The sequence below is a fragment of the Triticum aestivum genome, chromosome 3B, assembly GCF_018294505.1.
Source record: "Triticum aestivum cultivar Chinese Spring chromosome 3B, IWGSC CS RefSeq v2.1, whole genome shotgun sequence".
Classification (NCBI taxonomy): Eukaryota; Viridiplantae; Streptophyta; class Magnoliopsida; order Poales; family Poaceae; genus Triticum; species Triticum aestivum.
The window spans coordinates 466028367-466045331 of NC_057801.1; the positions used below are offsets into that span (position 1 = coordinate 466028367).

The 16965-nt window shown below is 43.1% G+C and overlaps 1 long non-coding RNA gene and 1 pseudogene across 1 annotated transcript; both read right to left on the reverse strand.

Annotated features, from left to right (window-relative positions):
• Positions 1 to 1485: 1485 nt before the first annotated feature.
• LOC123067537 (uncharacterized) lies at positions 1486 to 9058 on the reverse strand (annotated as a pseudogene).
• Positions 9059 to 11699: 2641 nt separating this feature from the next.
• LOC123070403 (uncharacterized) lies at positions 11700 to 16828 on the reverse strand. The gene is made up of 3 exons (XR_006433624.1): positions 15422 to 16828; positions 14219 to 14609; positions 11700 to 13924 (listed from the first exon to the last, which is right to left on the reverse strand). It is a non-coding gene; the product is annotated as an uncharacterized lncRNA (long non-coding RNA).
• Between the last annotated feature and the right edge of the window lie 137 nt (positions 16829 to 16965).

Below are 16965 nucleotides of genomic sequence, written 5' to 3' on the forward strand. Positions count from 1 at the left end.
AGTTTCACCGTCTGTGTCGCTATCGTTGTGACTGCGGGAGATATCGAGTATAATATTTATTTAGAAAACACGGGATAGTGTAGGATTTATTCCACTTTGCCGGTACAACGTCGTCCCTAAGCGGCGCAACAGCAGTCTGCGGGAGATATCGAGTATAATATTTATTTAGAAAACACGGGATAGTGTAGGATTTATTCCACTTTGCCGGTACAACGTCGTCCCTAAGCGGCGCAACAGCAGTTACTCAACCCAGGAACTGCACGAATGCTTACAAATCGAGACAACAGTTTAAGCTTGCCGGGTTAGTGTACATGCATGATTTGCTTATTAGTGTACATGCACCTGGCCCCATGATGGGCGCCAAATGTCGGGTGGTAGGTGCGACATATGCTATGATTTTGCATGTAGGCACAGCTTTCCGGGGGGCTAGCCGCAAAATATCCTGTATATAAACAAATGAGTTTTTTTAGGGGAATAAACAAATGAGTTGATCCTATGCCTTGAATGCAGATCCGACGCACCATGCTGTTCGGGAGCACGGTATCATGTAATCACTCGTATCACAGGATGTTTTCCCCTCAAAAGAAAAAACAGGATGTTTTCCCAGTCACGCACTCCACCAGACAGAAGGGCGCCAGCATCTCGTGACCCTGGCAATCGAAGCATCGAGAGGCGCGACCCACCGCCACCAGACGGCAAGCGGTGAGGGGGTTGAAGCGCGCGACCCACCAGACCGCCGTCTGATCCCACGCGCCGCGAACCAGAGGAAAGGAAGGGGGTCGAAGCGCGCGACCCACCAGACGGCCGTCTGATCCCACGCCCGGCTGAACCAAACGTGCAAGAGGCCAGGGCGGCTGACCTGCTCTCTGATGCTTCTCTTCTCTCACCTCCCCCTGCTGCTTCCCTCTTCTTCTTCCTGAGCGCCCCTGCTGCTCCTTCTCTCTTCCTCCCCTGCTGTTCTTCTTCACCAAACCGAGCCCTGTTGTTGTTCTCTGTGCGTGTGCGTGTGTAATTCATAAAAATTATTGGTGTGTGATGATGATATTTGTTCAGTCCGAAGACACGCGTCCTTCTTGCTTATTTTGTTGATCAGTAGAGCTTGTACCCACTAGCAATTACAAGTGTGATCAGTCAGATGATGCTAGCTCTGGAGAACAATTTGAGAATCTAGTGCTACCGTATTTTCTTTCTATTTCGTGTTGTTGAGTGCACTGCACTTTCAATCTACTAACCTGTCATGTCTCTTTAATCGTGCAAACTTGTTATGCTTTGGTTGCAGCGTGTTTCAAGTGCCTGGAAATGATTTTAACTTTGCAAATAAAAAATCAGCAATGCCATAACCTTGCAAATCAAAATTTAGTACCGTCACAACCTTGCAAAATCAATATTTAGTAGTAATGAACATTTTAGAAAAAACTGTGCATGGCTCCACCATGGAAGACAAACCAAAATGTACATCAAAGTTCTGTCATGTTATATTTATCTTCAAGACCTAAACATGGGAAATTGCCGCGGTTGCAAGGGGAAGGCACCCGGCGGTGCCTGAGGGCTAAGGGCACTTAACTCTACAAATCAAAATTCAGTACTAACATAAACTTGCAAATCAGAATCCAGTAATTAACCTTTTTGACAAATAGTAAGTCTGCAACTCCATGGCTCCATTGCAAAGTCAGTGTACATCAGGTTCCCGGATGGATACAACAGCAGTTACCTACTCGTACAAATGGAAGAGCAACATTACACTGACTACCCTGATGACCCAAACAGAGCAAAACAGAATCCAGGTTCATATCTAGCTTCACTAGCTAATCCATGTAGAGGCCATTGTAATCAGGTGTGGTTCGTCGTCTTCGTGCAGTCGGCAAGCCACTGACAGCTCTCTTCCACGTAGCGGCCATTTGCAAGGGATATGTAGCACCATTGAATTGCTCACAAAATAGACGGGGAGACATGTCCATCACCTAACTGCGAAGAATGATATAACGATCCGTAAACCATATTGCAGACAATTAATACCATGGCGGACTAAAATATCAACAAGCTTCAGTGAAAACCTTTCAATTAAAAAGAGCAAATACATTTTGCGTAAGAATAAGGGAACAAACAAGAGATGATTTTAAGATCACAAAACTGTTATAACTCTGATAAGACACCATTTGAATAATATGGTGATGTGCCTACTTCTTGAAGAGAACATAAAAAGGGTTTTGCTATCATTTGGTGGAACAAGCAAGCTGTACAATTTACATATACCAGACTTGAGAAGAATATTTTCCTTTGCTCTTGATTATGCAACAAAACTGATAAGCTCTTTCATTCACGAGAAACTAAACTCACATCTCAATGCAATTGCATGGACAGGATAAGGTGTACCTACATGAGGGCTCAGCCACATCTTTCTCCTCCATGAATGATTGCTGATTTAATTTTGAGATGGGAAATTGCAGTTCTTGTAGCACTCCCAAACAGACTCCAGCCTGCAGATCAAATAATACTCGGCAGTTAATATAACTAAACAGAAAAGACAAATAAAATGCAGTTGTGGGTAGTACAAAGACATACATATCTTTCATCGCTGATTGCTCTAACAAAGCTGTCAAAGCAGCCACCACAACTTCCTCAAGGTAGTAAGCACCGCCAACCTCAAGTTCATCAAGAGTTTGCACCATTTGCTTGCGGTAGCCACACTCATACTCATAAACGAAGGACTTCTCAGTACCATGCACTGCAAGATGCCTTAACAATTCAATCATGAAATGCATTTTTTCTCCATAATAGCCATCACCCTTGTAAGAAAAGACTTCAAGGATGATCCGATTATCAACCTTCTTCATCTCCTCTAACCATGGCAATCCATGTAGTGCCTTCTCCAAGATTTTCTTAAATATGGGACTCTTATCTTTTTCATCAAACGATCTCCATGCATCAAAGATGCCTACCAGCAAGTTCAACCTAGCCCTTAAAGGCTTCAAAAAAGGAAAGTGCAGTATTAGCTCCCGCAGATTCTTAGTCATGATTCGGTCTGACCACCATTTAGCATATAGTTTCATTCCACTCAAGAATGCATGAAAAGGTGTTAGGTAAGGCACGTAAATGTGAGAACGGATGAATTTCTTCAGCACTTTTCTTGCAATGCTATCAAAATCTTTCTCCATCGCCGTGACCATCTCACGCGATATTTGAGGTAGTATCTGAAATAACTTGGGACTCTTTGTGATGACTACCTTGCCGTCATAGACATCCACATCTTCTATGCCAAAATCACCTTCCCATGAATACCCATCTCTGTGCTTGCTAATCACATGTCCAGTAAGTCCTTGGATCAAGGCGCATTTGTCAGGTAAAGGTATCATAATTTGGTTCCCAACATGACCATACACATCCATTTCTCTAAGCAAATCAGCACCAAGAGACTCCTTCAATTCCTCATGCCTGAAAACATATATGCAACAGTTTCCAATTAAATACTAGGATAAAAAAACTGATTTGTATAAATAAATAATAAAACAAAAGGGAAAGGATTAAAACCATTACTTTTTGGGCATTTCAAGAAATCTTAGCTCGAGTTGCTGCATTAAATTCCTTGCGGATTCTGTCACCACCATCCTCAATCTCGTTACAAGTTCCAGCATATACTTCCTAGCAATTTCTGTTAACTTCACCCTCAGCCTGTTTTACAATGTTTAGTACTACGATATTAAAAATCAAGGAATCATAAGGAAAATACAACGGCTAATAATTTGAAGGAAAAAAAGTGGCTAGTAATTTAAAGGGAAAATTGGGCACACTATGAGGCTAGCCACTGATGCTGAGCTTTTTGGTTTGATGTGGGCTTCGAGAGAGCTGAAACTTATCAGGACCAAGAACAGATGTGAGAGTGGAAGTCACTACAGCACGAAATTGATTGGGCCAAGAACCCCCAATACGGTGACACTTTTGATCAGCTACACAAAGCAGGTACAAACATTATATGGTTCCAGGTGTAGATGAGCTAACTGGGAGAACTGGAGGTGCTTCAAGAAGGTCGGAAAGGACAAAGAAAAGTATCTCATGGTGATGCGGCAAGGTCCAGAAGAAAGGGTACAGCAAGAGCAAAAAGAAGTCGAGAAGGCCAAAGGAAATCATGGGCCAAAAGAAGTTGAGAAGGACAAAGAAAAGCAACAAGAGCTTGGTAAAAACCAAGCACCAGATGATCAATCTCATATTCTGGACGCTGCTATTGTTCGCCTCACATCATATGGTTTGTAATTTTCTTGCACATTTTTAGGCATATGGTATGGTATTTTCTTGCACATTTCAGGCAAATTTTCAGCACATGTCAGCACACAATCTTATAGCTTGGTGTTCATGCAGATTGTTGTGATTTGTCCCCTTTTGGAAAAAGGTAATTGTGATTTCAGAATTGGAACATACTTGTGCTAGTACTCATAAAGTAACAGGAAAGGAAGCTTCGAAGAGGGGGAGGATATCTTCAGGAAAGATCCAACTGTTGGTGCAAAAAAACTACAGGATAGCATATACCTTTCGCCGCCATTGCAGACTCCCATTGCAAGGTCCTTTGACCGATTCAAGAGATGAGAGTAGAGGATGTGCAGTTCCCTTGATCCAGAACCTCTCACAAGCATGCCCCACAATTGAAAACGGTAATATGGCATCGTTTCTCCGGATGGCGTAAACCTATCAAAACGAAGCTGCCTGGATTAGAACCCGTTGAGTAGAACAACAACAACAACAACAACAAAGCCTTTAGTCCCAAACAAGTTGGGGTAGGCTAGAGGTGAAACCCATTGAGCAGCATAAGACAAAGAAACATAGAAAAGCGAGATAAACATACTCATCAAGAAACTCCCAAAACATAGGTAGCAATGTGGCATTTTTCTTGTCCGCTCCCTGTTCTCTCCTTTTATCCCGGCTGGAGTTCCTCTGCTCATCCCATGGGACCAAGTCATCCATGGGTGGAGGAATCAAATCACCGACAAGATCGGGCAACATTGGCAGAAGGTTGGCAAGTCTAGATCCCTCACTCGTGACATTGGCAGAAGATTGGGCATCATGATTTGAGCACTGCAAACAGAACATTGACATTTAAATAAACATGCCAACAAACACATAATAACTTATAAAGTCTTAGTTCCCCACCCTTTCATAAAAAAGAATGTAGGCCTCGCAATCAAGAACGTCCTGCAAGCTGGCTTCTTTGATCATCTCATCGCTTGCATAAAACCAAGACTTGTCATTGCTTTGATGTTCCTGACCATTCATCTTGTTAGCTCTTACATACACACTATAATGACCTCCATCCCGATCTCCAATGTGTTGAGCAACACCAACTAGACGGTAGGTGTTATTGTCATTCTCGTCAAAACTGAAAATTACAGGAAATAGTGATGACCAGAGCAGTCGTAGAGCTGTACAGTACTGTCGCTCGCTCATAAATCATAAATACTGAGATGCCAAATTCAAAAATATTCAGACCCAGTTCAGTCTGAATAATTGTCTGAAACTACATAAGGATGATTAATAGCTAGCTAGTGGTTGGAGATCTTCTTTGGTTAGGAAGGGAGCTGAGAGTGTATAGAGTTAGTTAATAAAAGGTTCATTTTCAAAGCTAGGAACAGTAAGTATGCATGCCTTTGTTTGTCGCTAACGAGGGACAAAAGAATACTAAGTCAGCAATTATAGTTCATTTTCATGTCATGGGTCCTAGCTAATCTAGCTGCTCCAGCTTTTTCATTCATGGACCTAATTAAGCTGAGCTAACTTCAGTTATACTAGTTTCTGTTTTGTTTAATTTGGACGGCCGGTTGGTTTTTTTATTGATCAATTATTTCTAAATTTGAGTTGTATTTATTAATTAGTTACTGCTTCATGCTTGAAGATAGCTGGAGTAGTTACTAACACTGCGCTACTACTCTGGTTGATGCATGGAGCTATATTCAGTCAGTCAAGGAATGTTTTTTTCCTACAATAGTCGGTCAAACAAGTTTTCAGATTCAAGTAAAATGATTTCTTATCCATTCGAACAAGACTACTCCCTCCGTTCACTTTTGTAAGTCCTTTCAGACAGCTCAAAATAGGCTGTTTTGCACATTGTCTGAAATGTCTTTAAGGTCTTATAAAAGTGAACAGAGGGAGTATTAAAAATGATTTCATATTCAGTCAGTCAAAGAAACAGTACCTTCTGTCAATGTACGGCTGCATATTGAGAATCTCCTTGAAACCCACATGTCCTTTCAATTTATCATATCCAGCAGGATTAGGAGCCTTTTTTTGCCTGATCAAACTAATAACCATTACATTAGGAGCTCTAGTTATAATCATTCTTTTCCTTGCAGCTCTGATTTTTTTTTGTTTCCTGTTTCTGGTCATTTTGGTTATCGTCACCACCGGACTCCACGACACGTTTTGTTTTAGTTGCATCAGTGCAAGACTCACAGACCCAATCAGATAACAACTCTTCCTTGGTGTACAAGGAGAAGCACTCCTCAACTGATACAGGATCATCACCATCATGTGCCTCAGCATCAGCTTTATTGCTCCTCGAAGCTACAGTAGGGAGCTTCCTGTCTGGAATTGGCAGTCGGAATATAAGGGTCTCTTCACGTTTCCCCTTGGAACTGTGTACACATTCTGTGCTGGTTAGAGCACTACACTCCTCGCCTGCAAAGATGGACTTGACAATTGAGACCTTCTTTGGAGCATCCGTTGAAGGTTGACGTGCTTCATCTTCCTCTTGATCCAAACCATGAAGAAAACATTGGATGAGTTCTTCGGCATCCTCCATTCCGCCGGTACTGAATTGGGGCCACCTTGAGCAGACAGATGCAAACAATTTTGTTTGGTCAAGGTAGCGTTTTGCATTGCTTGAAGGACTTGTGTCGACAAAGAGCTCTTTGAAAAGCGCAGCAATTGGCCCTTTGCAAACGTTTTGTCCCATCATCATGCTGCGCAGTGGGTCAAGGGCCAATAAGCACTGCAGCATGGCATTGAAAAAACAGGCGTTGCCGGGATTCCGCAGCCCCCTGATGACATTATATTTGGCAACGTCCTCCTTGGTTGAGTGAGGAGATGATGGACTGCTTGATCCCACCGGTGTCAGTGTCAGCACCTCCTTCTTGTCCAAACCATCATCATCCTCCAAGTGAGGAGATGACGAACTGCTGGATCCCTTGCCCTCTACCTCCACCGGTTCCACCCGCGGTGTCAGCACCTCCTCCTTGTCCAAACCATCATCATCCTCCGAGCGAGGAGATGACGAACTGCTGGATCCCTTGCCCTCCACCTCCACCGATTCTATCTTCTGCGGTGTCACCACCTCCTTGTCCAAACCATCATCATCCTTCGGATCAAGCGGGTTGGTGTTTGCCTCTAACTCAGTTGAAGCTTCTGCTGATTGTGATGGACGATACTTAAAAACCTTGAGTGGAACCTTCTGGTTACACTCACAACAGTACAGTGCATCTTTATCATAGGTGTTGGCAAACCACCGATGCCCAGGTTGCTCCTTGTGATGTGCTCTAACATGGCCCTCTGGCTCGAATCCTGCACCACCACAAAAAAAGCTACCGCACTCCAAGCAAACCCAGGAGGCGCTGCTGTTTGGTTTTGCAGGCTCCTTGGCAGCAGCGCGTCTTGCTGACCTGTTCTTCTTCCTCTCCGTCTTCTCCTCACCACCCGAGCGGCAGGCAGACAAAGCCTTAAGCTCACACGTCAAACAAACATCGTTATATTTGGTCCGCAGCCGCTTTTCATTCAACTCAGACATATGCTGACGATCGTAGTGCTGAATGCACTTAAACTCCTGCATTGGGTCACTAGGAACATAGAGGATACACGGTGAGCTTGGTCTGGATCGGTCACTAATGGCGCCGCATCGCATCCAAAAAGGAAAGGTTGGGGGGAAAAGTTACCTCGGTTTGGCCAGCGATTTCTGGCGAGCCGACCGGGCCTTGGACTTGGGCCCCATGGCGCCGCCGAAGCCGGACGAGTGGATTCGGCGCGGCGACGCCGGAGGGGGCGGGTACGGCCGGCGGCACGCGGACGCAGCTTCCTGTGAATGCGAAACGAAGGGGAGGGAGGGAGCGAGGGAGTGAGAGAGAGAGGGGAGGGAGACGCTGCCGCTAGAAACTTCAGACCAGTTCTTTTGGCCTCATGATTCTCCAGAATCGTGATTCTGGGAAACTGCCAGGAGAATCATCTGCCCACATAATTGTCTGCCCAGTTCTTTTCTGTGATTCTAACCTGTGATTGTTGTATGAGTTAGAGATATGACAGAGAGAAGGGGAGAAAGGATAAGATAGAGAGGAGCTCACCAACATCGGCGAAGTGGGCTCGGTCGACGCCGGCTCCTCCTGCTGCAGGGCGGTTGGGTCGGGGTGGGGAAGCCGGTTCGCCTCCTGCTGCCGGCGCTGAGGGGTCGGGGGTGGCTGTGGACTGGACGGGGATGCGCTGTAGAGGACCACCGGCAACGGAACTGACGATTTCGGGGCGGGGAATCCGGCTGGCGGCGCCAACCCTAGGTCGAACGGGGATGGGGATGAGCGACGGGGACGATCGACTGGGGGGAATCGACAAGTACTTTGGGCTGGGCCTCTGTCGGTCGGCTGGCCTGAGTGGCATATTGGGGGTAATTTCTACATTGAATAGGGGTATTTGATAAAACTGAATCGTTTTGCTTTGAGGGAATCGCCAGAATCGTCAAGTTTGCTCGATTCTGAAATACACCGCCGATTGTGGGTGATTCTAGACGATTCCTGGAGAAGCGATGAGTTCTTTTGCGATTGTGATTTTCCAGGCAGTGATTCTTCAGAATCGAGTCGAAAGAACTGGCCCGAACACATGCGTCGGCAGCGGCAAATCAGGGGCACAGGGGTCGTGCAACGGAGCTACGCCCGGTCCATGCGCCGGTGCGCAGCGGAGCGCTCGATGCAATGGCACGTTTCGCGGCGGTGCGCAGTGGGCCGGGTGCATACGTCCAACAGGGTGTATCGCGCGTAGGGGTAGAAGCGTACTTGTCATTTGGACTCGTAGCACGATGCGTCAAGCCGTCGATGCCCATGGCCTTGTACTCCGCTCCAGTAATTACTAGGAGTCCTTTATATCTTTTCTTGAATTTAATGTAATGTTGAAGATATTCCTGGGGAAAAAGTCCAAAATAAACCTTGAAGTTATAGACGAAAGCTAAATCAAACCCCAAACTTTGAATCCCGGAAATTGACACTCTAAACTTGCAATCCCGGTCTATTTTGGACCCTAGACCTGTTTGGCAAACTATGAATAGTACAATCCCGGCCGGGATAACTAGCTACTCTCACGGATAAGAATTTGGGCCGGCCCACTACAACACAACAAGAATTCGTGAAGTTTCAAAAATGTTCGCGCATGTTTAAAATTATTCGCGAGTTAAAAAATGTTCCTGTTTTCTATTTTCGGCGAAAATTAAATTCATTTTGTGTTTTTAAAAAAATGTTTGGCATTTTAAAATTCTATTCGCATTTTAAAAAACTGTTTGTGATTTCAAAAACAAAAACACATTTGCCAAAAATGTTCATAATACCAACAGTTTTTCAGATGCTATGATTGTTTTCAAATTTTCAAATTATGTCACATTTTTAAAATATTTTTTACAATTTCATAAACTATTTCGTAAATAATGTTTTTAAAAAATGTTTAGTTTTTTTTAAATCTTCGAACATTTCATGAAGTGCGAGAACTTTTTAAAATTTTCGAATAATTTTAAAAACCAACAACTTTGAAAAAGCCAACACCTTTTGAAACATCAACATTTTTTGAAACCTGAACGAAAATTTAAAGTGCAAACACTTTTTGAACCATAATTTTTTTCTGAAACCTGAACAAAATTTTAAAGTGCGAACACTTTTTGATACATAAACATTTTCTGAGTTTGTGACATCTAGAAAATATCACAAATTCTAAAAAAATGTATTGGCCAATTCAAACAATGTTTATACAATGTATAATAATATTTGTGTGATTCAAAAAAAAGGTTTCGTACATTCTAAAAAATGTAACATTTCAAGAATGTTCGCGAGTTTCAGAAAATGTGTTTGTGGCATTTTCAAAAAAAGTATGTACAATGTATCGAAAATGTTTGCGTGTTGTACAAAAATGTGTCATAACCTCAACAGAATATACGTGACATGTATAGAAAAAAGTGTTTGCGAATTTAAACATGTTGAACCATGTAAAAGAGTGTTTGTGTAGTTTTGTAAAATGTGTATTGTCATTAAGAAAATGTAAAACATGTATTTCGAAAAATATTACCATGTATTCAAATTTTTTTGAAAACATTTAATTTCAAAATGTCCATAACGTATTTGAAAATATCAAAAGTTTATCAAAAAATATTTAATGTCTGTGTTTAAAATGTACATTGGGTACTGAGAAAAATTAGGCAATTGTAAAAATGAAAAAATGAAAAAGGAAACATAAAAGAAAAATAGACTAGTGCACGCGCATGAGCGACTGCGCTACTGGCCCGGCCCAATTCAGCAAATACCGGCCGAGTCCTCCCAAGGTTTAAAATAGACCGGGATTATAGAGTTCGGTGTGCTGATTTCAGGGATTAAGAATTTGGAGTTTGATTTAGCTTTTGCCTACAATTTCAAGGTTTTTTTTTGGACTTTTTCCATTCCTGGGAGTCTATGACAGGTGATTTGGACTTGTGCCCATACAGCAACAGCAGCAGCGTGCCCATACCTCCCGAGCTAGGGTTAGCACTAGTAGTAGTGGTAATAGTAGGATTTGTGCATGAGTAGGGAGGGTCATGCGCTACCGAGCCGTGCTATTTATTGCTAGTGCAACCAAGCAAGCTAGTACTTCCTCCGTCCCGAAATAGTTGTCATTAAAATGAATAAAAGTGGATGTATCTAGAACTAAAATACATCTAAATACATCCTTTTTTATTCATCTTGATGACAAGTATTTTCGGACGGAGGAAGTACTAGTCTAAACTCCAAACTTTCTTCTCTCCTGTCAGGCAGCAATGGTAGACGCGGGAAAACTGCACTTTATTTGCAAACTGGCCATAGAGCGAGCGAGGCTGCTCTGCTTACGTACGAATTTTGGGCACCACTCCTACCGCCGGGCCGGCCTCTCCGGTGAGCTACCGGTCCTATCATCCCACGAGGCTACTAGCTAGTACTAGTGCTTTGCTTATGGTTATGGTTTAGAACGACTATAGCAATGTCACCATATTGACCCAATCGACCTAAGAACTGCTATATAATATGGTGATTTTGGACCAAATTAGTAGTATATTCTAGCTTATGATTTTGGACCTAAGAACATCGTATAAATACGCATGGTGAATTAACTAATCATATTAACTTAAACATCATATTTTGGATCTTTATCAATTAAATATGCGAATGATCTGGTAAAGAAAAGAAGAAAAAAAATCCCACTTATAAGAAAGAAAATTGTCCACCCATCGGACAGTGTGACCCTAATATACTTTATAACAATATACAATACTAGTAAAAGGGCCCGTGCGTTGCAACGGGAGAAAAATATATCACATGCCTCTAGCCCAATAGCCCCATGGCCAAAAGCCCCCACAAGTTTACGTCCTCTATTCTCACATTACTCATGACAAACAGGAGCAGAATGGGACGAATGGGCAACGTCAGAATGGGACGAATGGGCAACGAACGATGGAAAAGGAGAAAAATATTCTCCAATAAAATTTCACAAAATGTTCCGAGAAAAATGTAAAGCTAGTTTGTAATTTCACGGAAATGCCACTTCTAGAATGCATAAAAAACATAATCCGGCCAATCATTTTATATTGATATGTTCACACACTTAAGTTGTGCTATTATTGCCTCGTGTTTCAATTGGTAAATAAGAAAATTAATGATGCCGGGTGTTGTTTGAGAATGAAAATTGTTCTCTCTCATACCCTTAATCAACTCAAACACTCTGATATGTAAATTCAGGCATATACATTTAGCTTGTACTACAAAAAAAGTAAAGCTAGAAACCTAGCAAGTACTATTACTTTTCAAGGACCAAAAACTTGAAAGAGGAATAACACAGAAAAAATGAAGAACATCCCTCTAGTGGAAGCACTACATGCATTTGTGAGTCCAAGCATAGTATCTCCAATAAATTATTCAGAAAATAAACATGCCTAAAAAGTTTAGAGACCTCATGACAGGTGGACTGATGCCCAATATATCTTTAGATAAACAATGAGCATGTTTCCCCAGGTAATTTGATGAACTGAAGCAAATTATCCGCAAGTAATAGAAAAGAAAATTAGTAGATCATCCAAGGATCAAATGGGCAAACAGTAATATAATCTTGAAAAGAAACACCAATTTCAGTAAATTTTACCACAAAAAAATTGCAGTTCTCTGTCACTTCTTTCCTTGTACCCAGAATAATTCCAAAAATACCAATACCACAAATTACAAAAATTCCACAGACCTCATGAAAGGTAACCTGATGTACTTTAGTCCCGGTATAGTGCTTCTACTTAGCCTAATAGGGGCAGCGCCATTCAAAAAACTAACAAATCAAATCAATCAAATGCAAGCTTTTTGTTCACTGTAACTATTCCGCAAGACTGTGCTAAAAAATAAGCTATTTAGAGGATCACAACTATAGTACTGTGCGATATTTAGAAATCAGCATGTGCGTGCAAGTGCAGCTCCATTGCATACCAGTTTCATGATGGCAATTAAATCTGAAATCCAAAAGCTTAAGTAACCTCAAAGTTGAAATATCGCATCCTTGCAGCTATGTTTCCACTGACAAATTGACTTCTTGCTAATGGAGCAACCCAACGATTAGTCGTAACATAATAAAAATACTGCAGTGGTACATTCTTGTTAGTAAGAAACATAATTTTAGTGCTAGAGATAAATTATTTGTTTCACCGTGCTAGAGATTAATTCTTTGTTCCACCGAAATGACATAATTTTTATGTTCGGGAAACTTGATGTTTTGGCAAGATCCTTGTGCAAGTGAACCGATTCACCGATAAGACATTGATATTCTAAGTGAATAAGTAAAGCATATATAACCACAAAAATGGTACCGGATAAAAGAAACTGCCAATGCAATGAAGATAATAACAAAGAAAGGAACTCCAAACATAATCAACCAGCAAAAAACATTTAAAATAAATTTTGCAAGAAAACATGCCCGTGCATTAAAACGGGGTATAAATATTCTAGTGATGATAAATCATTCTATGTAGAAGTTCTTAGAGTGATATAAGTTCAGATCCAAACAAAGTTACTACTGTACTTTGCATAATAAATCAGCTAAAAAAGATTCCAAGGTGTAGTACAGAATCATGGTTTGCCACAAATAAAGGCTAAGTTGAACTACTATAAAATATAGGAGGTTGCCCAGAGAATAGTCAGGAACTCCTAAGTGCTCCTACCAAAGTGCAGATTGACGATGCAAACCACAATTAATAATGTGCATGAGCAATTAAACAATGGGCCACCTACAATTCAGATTAGCACAGAAGAGAACTGCTAATATAAACTATGAGCTCCCCTAAAAACAACCCATAAACAGAAATATCAAGGGGCCATATTTATTGTGTTTTTTTACCTTGTGTACACTTAGCCTTGTCATACTGGCTTCACACAGATGAATCAGTCTGCCTTACACTCAACCAATGTAGTTGCACTTGCACATCTGTCGGACTGGTACACGGTAACATGACAATCTGAGTCGTTCAGATTCAGCTCGTCTGGGTAGAGATGTACTACTTGTTGTCTTCTCTTGGAGGCTGGCTTGATTTGGAGATCTCCTCACATTGCAGAAGAATCACTTCTGATTCCCTCCACCAGAAGAACTCAAGAACAAAAGCTCTCAAACATAGTATGCGAAAGAATTTCCAGAAACCAAATCGACCACACGACGAGCTAACAACCTTCTCCTGTTCAGAATTCCAATAATACAAAAATAGATCTGGATATAAATTAAGATTGTATCTTATTCTCTTAAAACTGAGGATTTGCAAGCATTTAAGACCTTCTGCTCTCTGTACCACATTTTAAAGATATACTCATATACATAACCTTGAGAAAAAAATGTTCATCGCATTGTTCCCTTCTAGATGTTAGATAGATACTACAACCTAACAAATATTCATGGATCAATTGCAGTAGTTGATGTCTAGTATCATTTGTTTGAGTTAATCAATGAATTATAGGTATCGATAGGACTTCACCTCATTCCACTTCTATTGCCCTTGTTCCAATGTTGATTTGACATCAGCCTCTCTAGTAGACGGAGAATCCATGTCAATAACAACCTCTCAAGTCTCAAAGTACATACTCATAAAATCCTCCTCAAGTAATTTTATTGTTTCCATAAGCAATCATGAACCTACTGTACCAACATGAACAGTCAATACATATTAGTAGTGTACACAGAAATACATATCACATACTCCTGCCATCTCTCGCACACATGATGATCACATACTGTTGCTTCTGATCACAGATAGTCCTCTCCCTCAAACAAATACATCTATACGAATTGGGCTGCATATAATTAGGAGAACGTTATGGACCTCAAGGTGGGTGCAGAAATTTATCAGCTCAATCTACCTCCCATCACTGAAAAGACGGAAGAAAAAATTGCTTAGTTCTGAATTTCATCGAGCATCTAATAAATAATTTAAATAGTGATGACACATTGAGCTGGAATCGGTTGAAACAGAGGTAGTACATCATAGTCAGTTAGGTAGTGCAGTCACTACCCACTAAAAAAAGTAATGACATATCCTACAGGAAAACAACAATCAGAAAATGATTATAAAAAACAAATATGTTCCCCATAGTCCGTTGCCTATCGCTTAGAGCATACACGCACTGTGACATGTCTGATGAACATCACTGGACAGAACCTAAAACTGGAGTAACATGGAGCAACTTCAGAAAAATGAGCTAATGACGATGTATATGCCTACTTTCTGGTTCTAAAATTTCATGGTTCAGTTTACTGTTATTCTGCCCTACTTCAATCAAATAATCATGCAAACAAAGTATTCATATACATGCCAAGAATAATGCTAATTTTGGTGCTAACAGTAGGGGTGCTCAGGTGTATAACGTCAAGGAACACACTAACAGGTTGTTTTTCCTGGAACTTTGTTCCTTCTGTGAAATCTGAATATAAATGCAACTGGAACATAACTATCACTCAAACTTTTGACTATGTGTAGGCCCAAACTTGGTCGGATTAGCATGGCTCAGTTTAGAATAGAGGAACACCACAACAGATGTAAACTCCAAGGTGTAAGTCAACACTGAATCTTCAGATACGTGTCTTGTTCAGACAACAAACAATCATGAACAAATCTCTAAAAAATATTCAGAGATGCAAACATGCTAGCCTCAGGTGTAGTAACTTTCATGGGGAGAAATACCTTTGTGTAGCCGCCTCAGGCGATGGAGGGCTCGATGGGTGTTCTTCTTCCGCCGGCGAACTCGACATAGTACGGCTGGACGGATGATTTTCCTCCGCCAGCGACATTGGATGTTCCTCTGAAAGTTGCAATGTGATGGGATTTGATGGAGATTCTGGTCGAGGGACGTGGCCTGATGGACGTTCCGGTCGAGGATCCCTCCTTATGACAGCCAAGTCCAATCCGGGTCGGGTACTACATGCTTTTGCCTTGGAGAAGAACAGAGACTCGAATTCGATTACATTGGAAATTGACTTATGTTGGAGAAGGACACGGTCTCCAATTCCATCCAAATCACGGCACTGCACTGAAGATTCAGAGAACTGAAGCTGACCTCGCTGTTGTGTTCGGGCGTCGATCCAAATCACGACACTGCACCGAAAATTCAGATAACTGAAGCTCGCTGTTGTGTTTGTGTATCTATGTGATGGAGGGCCGTCAGGCAGGGATGTGTGCGGAGCGCCGGTGCTGGCCAGGCCAGCGGCGTGCTATGTCGTAGCTTCGCCGGTGCCAGCGGTAGTGAGTCCATCTTCTCCTCGGCGCGGCGCCTAGCCGCACCAGCTCCACGCCAATCACCTCGGTCGTCCACTCCTCGCGCACCACCGACTGCACCAACCGCGGCAGGTCCAGCGTGCCGCCGTCGCCATCCTGCAGCGACGCGTGCGTCGAGGACTTGCCGTTGAGCAGATCCAGCAAGAGCACGCCCAGAGAGTGTCGCCGCGCGTCCACCACCTCCGGGGCGCGGTAGCCGTCGACGCCCGCAGCACGTCCTCAAACCACGGCGGCCGCCCCTGCCATTCGAGGCGCGTGCTGCTGCTCTGCTGGAGCAGCACCCCGAAGAGCGGGACCTTGAGGTCGCCAAGGAGAACGGAGAAGCTCTTGCCGCCTGCCTGGCCTGCCGTCGGGAGGACGACGACGAGAGGAACGCACGTTCGTCCGCGCTTGGGCCACGGCAGCTGATTCGGCCCAGCCGCCCGCGAAGCCGTCGTCCATCTGGAACCGCATCAACCCGCCTGCCTTGGAGCTCGCCGCCTCCGACCACCTCTCCATCGTCCTTCGCCTCGATCGTCGGTCCCATCTCCGGATGGCGCGCCGGAGAAGCTGGGCCGTAGATGCTTCATCAGGCTGCTGGCTACCTTCGCTGCCGCAGCGACATCCTCCTCATCCTGATTCTCTCCTTCCTCGTCGGCACGGCCTTGGGGTCTGCGCTGGTCGGTGACAGGTGCGCCGCCGGCTCGTAGTCCCCGTGCGGCGCCGGATGCGCTGTGCCTCCAGCTCCCCACTCGCCGGGGCCCCTGCTCCGCCACCTCGTCCGCCCCGTTCGCCGCGGCCGCCTCCAACTGCCGGTCTGAATACCAAGAAACAGAGGAAACGCGAAAGGGACTTTTTTTACCGAATCGTTTTCCCCAGAGCCACTTACGTAGGGAGTGCGGGTTCAATTTTCGAAAAAGTGAAGGGTCTTTTTGCAAAAGCATGTGACGGACGACCAGAAGCACTAGCTGGTT